The sequence below is a fragment of the Ascaphus truei genome, chromosome 3 (assembly GCF_040206685.1).
Source record: "Ascaphus truei isolate aAscTru1 chromosome 3, aAscTru1.hap1, whole genome shotgun sequence".
Lineage (NCBI taxonomy): Eukaryota > Metazoa > Chordata > Amphibia > Anura > Ascaphidae > Ascaphus > Ascaphus truei.
The window spans coordinates 164,602,198-164,609,611 of NC_134485.1; the positions used below are offsets into that span (position 1 = coordinate 164,602,198).

General features: G+C 38.8%; 1 protein-coding gene across 12 annotated transcripts in view; it reads right to left on the minus strand.

Moving 5' to 3' along the window:
- CASK (calcium/calmodulin dependent serine protein kinase) overlaps window positions 1-7,414 on the minus strand; it is a 569,868-nt gene that overhangs the window by 524,035 nt on the left and 38,419 nt on the right. The gene's annotated exons all lie outside the window — the stretch shown is intronic.

Genomic DNA, 7,414 nt, shown 5'->3' on the forward strand with positions numbered 1-7,414 from the left:
ATAAATCCAGTATGTTTCCCATAGATTTAAAAGTTTATGTCTATCACCACATAGTAAAGTAGATTTGATGGCTTCAAACCCCATCACTACCAATGTGGCTGGGTCCTGATTGTGTTTTAATTTGTAGTGACGAGACAAACTATGGGTTTGTAAACCATGTATGATGTTTCTACGGTGTTCTAGGAACCGCGTACTCAAGGAGTGTGCAGTCCTCCCAATGTATTGAACACCACATGGACATATGATAGCATAAACCACAAAAGTGGATAAACAGTCAATATGTCCTTTTACTGAATGTGTAGACCCGTTTGAATAAGATGAGAAGGTATTAGATGTTTACAAGTTAAACATCTCGTACGTTTACAAAGAATATTGCCATCAATTTGTTCCATATTATTTGTAAGTTTCAAATTTGAAGATTTTAATCTACTAGGTGCTAGTAATGATTTTATATTCCTTGCTTTTTGGAATACAACTGGTATTCTAGAGGGCAATTTTCTACCAATGATCGGATCATTCAGCAAGATGTTCCAATGTGAATTTAATATAGATTTTATTTTAGAAAAGGCATTATTGTATTGTGTAATGAATAAGGGTGAGCTAGAGTTATTTGTCATTGTTCGACTATATTTACTAGTTGTAGTTTTATATTTAGACTTCTCTAAGAGTTTTTGTCTCTCTATTAGACCTACTTGTCTAAATGTCTCTTGAACAATATTTTTATTGTACCCTTTGCCACAAATTTGTTGACGAGACTATCACCCTGGGCCAAGTAATCAGAGTCCAGTCCCAGTAGGCTTCCGGCCGAAACGCGTAGGAGTGGGTGCTGTAGGCAGGATCCCCTGGTATGTCACTTGCCAAGGACACGTAATTATGTTCTGAGCCATGCTCCTTGCTCCCTCCATGATTTTGCAATGTGTTTGATGTTAGGTTATATATGATTAGAGCTTTAGGTGTCTTAAGTGTGCTTCTTTAGGCTGTGTAATACTTTGGTCTTATCATGTATTGACGCACTGTGTTATTTTTAACTATCCCAGAGATTGTGTGGGGATCAGTATGCAATCATATAATGTGATTTGACCACTCGGCCATAGCCACTTCTAGTTTCATCTTAGCCCGTTATATAAACCTCATTTGCTCACCATGCGAGCTACATCTTAGTGCATTATCTGTTTGATTTGATACGGTTGTTTCCTTGTAGACCTTACCGTTGGAGGATATTTGTCAAGTATTGCGTACAGGGGATCCATGCCTTGTTTTAATCACTCTTTGCTTTCTTTTAATTTTATTCTGTGACAGCTATGTAATAAAGATTTTGTGATTTGTACTGGAATTGGTATACTAGAGTGCTTTTGTTTGGGGCTTTTCTCTCTCCTACATATATAAATATACATATATACACACATATATAAATATACATATATACATACACACATATATATATATATACATACACATATATATATATACATATATATACATACGCATATACACGCACATATATATGCACACACACACACACACACACACACACACACACACACACACACACACACACACACACACACACACACACACACACACACACACACACACACACATATATATATATATACAGAATGCAACAGAGGTCTGTTTTGGACCATACACGTGAATTCTCATATTTCTATGCCAGTGAACTCTCTCGGGAAAACCTATTGCAAATGGTAAATTATTGTAAAGGGATTTCTGTTTTAACCTATTTTATTCAACTGTTTTACATTTACTGTAATTGTATGTTCTTGTAATTATCTTTTTCTGTAATCTGAAGCACTGTATTTTTATATATATATATATATAGTAAAACATTCTTTAGTAAGTAATGCTTTGGGGCTCTGAATGAACTGTTGCACACTGGAGGGAGTATTTACATATTTTGGCACATTTTGCTACAACAGATGTGTGCATTAAGTGCATGGATTTTTTTTTATAATAAACAGGTACCTGAGTCCCTAGCAGATATATTAATTTACATATTTTTCATATTTCTTGGGTGGTGTCAGTGGATAGACATGATTGCAATTGAGTAAGGGGTTAATATTAACTCATTTAAAGTCCCTTTGCGGAAGAGAAAGGTGAGTTGGCTAGAGTAGCTGTGTGTATTAAACCTGGTTGCATATCTTAGTCACATGCTTACTTGTGCGCTGTTCGTGACAGATGGTTTATGAGAACGGACTGAGGGGAGATACCCTCAATTTGAGGGAAATTTGCAAAGGTGAAAAGTGGGCAAGCTTGTGAGCTGTGTATTAACCCTTGTCCTGTATGCAGGTCACGTGCTCACAAGTGTGCTGTACGTGACAACATCCATGCAAGAAAATAACATGCCTACAACATCCTATGGCGCAGCAGTATATGTCGCTCTTGGAAAGATGGTGGCAGACACAGAAACAGTACCCTGGGCTCTATTCCACCTAAGTTAGTTTCAAGCTAACCTTCTGTCCAGATAGAACAACAACCATCAAGATCTATTCCAAAGAACACCGCTTCTGCTAGAAATTCAACAGGAACTGGCAATGTGGAGATCGGAAGGCAATTTAGTAAAGAGTCAGTTGTTGGGTCCGGTAGACTGGTTTTTCCAAGCGGATGCCTGCTCTTCCGGGTGGGGAGAAGAATGCCAAGAAACAATGTCCAAGGAATTTGGTCAACAGAAGCAGTACTTTCAAGCAATATACTGGAGAGAAGAGCAATCTTCAAAGTGCTTTTGACAGTTTTTAATAGTTTGCAGGGTTACCCGATCAAAATACACTCCGACAAGATCAATGCGGTTTTCCAACATAAACTATCCATGTGGCACAAGGAATGTTCATGCTACAAATTTTCAGATAGGCAGAGCTAAATATTTCAGCCATCACAATGATTCATATAGCAGGTCAGCAGAATTTCCAAGCCGACTAATATTATAAACCTAGGAGAGTGGTCTCTAAATCAAGAAAATTTCGAACACATCGTTGGCAGATGGGGTCAACCAATAATAGACCTCATGGCAACAGGTTGCAACACCAAATTTCATCCCTTCTCCAATACAGCAGATGGTGTTGCCAGAAAGTGGCCTACGTCTTCCCACCAATTCCTCTGATTCAGAGGACATTGATTTTCTGCAAAGCAGAGGCAAATGCCAACCCCAGAGAGGCCAAGAAGATCGTGGTTCACAGAGCTAAAAGAAAAGTCAGTTGACTTTCCTTGGTAGCTTTCAACCTTCACAGGCTCCCTCACGCAGAGCCCAATCAACCATCAAAACTTACAAATATTGCACCTTATCGCTTGGAGACAAAGTGTGGTCCAAAAGACAAGGGTTTTTCTGTGCAAGAGTCAGACACACTGATCAAGGCTACAAAGCCCCCAACATCCAAAATCCATCATAGAATTTGGTCAATTTGCAGATCCTTGTGCATCAAAAATAACGCGAGCCCAGAATTATCTTGAACATCTTAGATTTTCTTCAGGAAGGTTTCAGTAAGGATCTCAGTCACTCATCTCAAAACCCAAGTGACAGCACTCAGCGTCTTCTTTCAGGATAAAAATTGCAAACCAAAAGTATTTTCAGCAATTCTTAAAGACAACTGGAAAAGGAAGACCGAGGATCCCCGTGGGATTTAGTGCTCCAGGCACTACAGATACACCATTTTGACCATCTCCATTCAACACTAATCAGATAGTTAACATTGAAATCCTTTTTTTTTTTTTGCATTTTCCACGAGGATAAAGTGGTCTTTAGAACACTACCACTTTTTCACTGAAAAGTAATTTAAATAATTTGTATGTATGTACAAAAAAACAATTAGAAAGAACAGCGCAAAACCTCATAATGTAGTATATATAAATTATATTGAGTTCATTCAGCAGGTGAGTATTGCACGTACATTAAAATATAATTAACAGGCATGACATGTTAGGGACATGTTACCACAGCTGCTCGCAGTATGGAACCACTCAGGATTCTGCTGGGCTAGGGAAGGGATGAATTCTTATCTCTCCCCAGGTGTTCTTGGGTTATTTCTCCCTCCAGATCGTCATCACCTCATCAGATGGGGAACTGTAGAACTTCTTCCACGTGGCCCGCTGGATACTGGTGTTGTATAGCTCAATTGCTAGGTACACGCTGATGCTGTCACTCAGTATCTCCCGTCTGGCGTAGGAAGCGGTGGTACCGGCGGCAGGTAGTGTAGCCTGCCACACATTAATGCTCCACGACGGACCGGCTGATGCGCACTGATGACGTCACTCCACGACGGACTGACTGATGTGCACTAGCGCGCACTGATGACGTCACTCCAAGCGTCCCGTAACACACGGGTTAGATCAATGGAGATAGGCAATGTCCATAGGTTAGCATAAATGGTTAGAGTCAAAGCAGGTACTAAGACTCAAGAGGTACAAACTGGAACGCGTCCTATTCCAACGCGTTTCGTAAATCAATTACTTCGTCAGGGAATGACGCAGATGATTTTTCTTTTTTTGTATGTATAGTATGTATGTCTTTATTTAAATAGCGTCATTAATGTGCATACCACTTTACAGCAGTAATACGTGACAATCATATAAATAACAAATGATATAAATAACACAAAGGGTAGAAGTGCTTCAGAAATAAAAGTAACATTTAGGAAAAAGAGTCCCTGCTCCGAAGAGCTTACAATCTAATGTTGTTGGTTGGAACGTAGAGAGACATTTCACAATAACCAAGAAATGGTGCTTTTCATCTGTCCAAAATTCCGCCAAAAAAAAAAAAACACTAGGAAGAATGTCTGAACACAGAGTGTGAGTGCTAAAGGTCCATATCTCCAGAACCAAACCCTTTAGAAGATCCAGAAGTTTATTTTTCCGCTTTTCAGGGCAACAAAAGGTAAACCCAGGAGCCAAGACAGCCATAGCCAGATGGATAAGAAACCTCATTATATAGGCTTATAAAGCATTAGGGAACACGCTGCCAATTTCTTTTAAGGCTCAGTACCGGAGCGATCGCAACTTCCTGGGCTATTCAACAGCAGCCAAAAAAAATAAAATCTAGCTGTTCAATAAACTACTGATCAAATTCTGCCAGTTTCCAGTACTTTCAGCACAAAACTAGATTCCAGTTGTAACTGTACACACCAGTGGCTCAATTTATCAAATTTGCCAGAATTACCTCTTCCACAAGGATGTGGTCAAGCTGCGAATTTCTTATGTCTTACAAGAACAGAAATGCAGTTCACATTCAGATAGGAAAATCATTTTCCCTCTCAGAGGAAATATGCTGCACTGTCTAATATGATATGTTTTTTCTGCCTTGCTTCGCCCATAAGGAGAACAATGTTTGGCTTCACTTGTGCCTAAAAACATTTATACGTTCACAGCTCATTTGAGGTCTTGAAGGCTTTTTCGCAGCACCTTATTTTTTTTATTTACAAGAACTCTTTACTTAAGAGCAAAACAGAAAATTAACTTAATCCCCTAGGATACCTTTATACACCAGGCCCTTATGACATACAGGGTACCTCATGGCATTAGTGCTAGTCTTCAAAAGGTAGATTGCATTCACTGCTGCATTGGTATCTTGCAACTCTTAACATTTTGGGTGCCCCAGGATGTAGCGACTATATTATGCCCATCTGTTTTTGTTTTTTTTTGCTGCTGCTGCTGCTGCTGCTTAGATGGCGTCGTGTGTTTCCATGGAGCATAGGAGACTATGTGCCCATTGGTGAAACGGAGAAAGACTTTTCCGCTTTCTGCAAAATGGCCCGTGTGGTCACATGACCACGATGCGCCGGATGGTTCGTGGAACTCGTGCCGCGACACCTCAGGCGCTCAAGAAAAGTAGACTTTCCCGCAGTAATAGTTCTTAAGAGTATCTGAAGGTTTTTTTATTTTTTCTTGCATGTAGATTCTATATTATACCAGAGAAGAGACCTTTCTCTTTTCTTTTTTTAAAACTTTGAAAAAATATATTTCTACTGCTTTAATGTGTTTCCCTCCATGCAGGCAATATAATTGCAAAGCATCATTGAAGAAAGTCATAAATTACTTAAAGGAAAATAGAATGAAAACCAGTGTAGCTGTTTCAATCTTAAACTATGCTAATTACAAGTACAGGCTGTGCAAAGTGACCGAATGAACAGGAGACACAGCAAAGAGCTGGGCAGAAGAGAAGCTACTGTATGGCCCTGAACGCACATTACTAGTTTTTGTGGCATGACTGTTCTTCCTGCAGTTACGATTTAGCGTCGAAACTAGTTGCCTCGGAAAGCATCACCCTGCTGGCATATCTCCCTTATCTTTACAGTATTCTCATTATGTAAATAAATCAGTTTGGAGATGGAGGCTACTACTATGTGCTCTTTATCCCATCAAAGTACTGATGGTAGCAATAAACATAATTTTACTTCCTTATCCAATGGGGGTCTAATATTTAGAAGAGCAAAATAGACCATTGCTCCAACCACTACAATCTTATTATCGGTGCATGTAACCAATGCATTGAAGTGTCATCAGTGTAGAAAAATAATGCGACTAATAGGTCTTTCCAGCATCGGTTTTAATAAGCATCTGTTATATGTTAAATTATAAACACAATACCATTTTAAATTGGCTGTTAAGTTCATTGTGGTGTGTCAAAGTTATGCAGAAAGCATATTTAAAAATGTGCTGGTAATAGCCTACTAAAACATGAAAAACAGATGGGTTTTTAGGAACTAATGTAAAATGCATCACAATAAAGCATTACTCTAGTAGATATTGCTTCCCAATTAGTGTAAAATATAGCTTTTAATGTCTGCTAGTCAGAAAAGTTTCCATCGTTCAGACCAATTTGCTGGTCGTTTTTTGCTTTTTCCACAAATTACAATTTATATGTTTAATTATTTATGACCTCTCTTTTCCTAAACCAATTACTAAATACCTAGAGTTCCTTAGAAAGGTATATTGGAGTTAAAGCAAACCTATTATCCCCCATTTCATATAATTTAATTGTTAATAAAACAATTACATTGGAAACCACTCAAGAATGAAAGTGACCGAACGAAAGTAATAGTTTTCATGGGTTTCATGGGTTATATGGGCTCCTCTGGTAGAGTCCTAGGACAACAGTGAACTAATGACAGTAGGAATACTTAACCCAGAGTGTAGGAGAGGCCACGGTACCAGAGTGCAGAATCCTCCTCTACCGTTCCTCTCCTGGAAAGATAGACTTCTGTGCAATGAGATCTCACCTGTCAACTTGAGAAGTTAGGTAATGACACAACAATGTCCTGGTTCCCCTGTAATACAAACTTACCAGTGAAGTTACTGGTATTACTTCCAGATTTTTAAAGGGAAGTTAAATGGCAGTCCAATAGGAAACTGCAATTGATGATCTTGTGGCTTTTTGTTGGCCTGAGTTTTGTCGCCTATTTTGTTACAC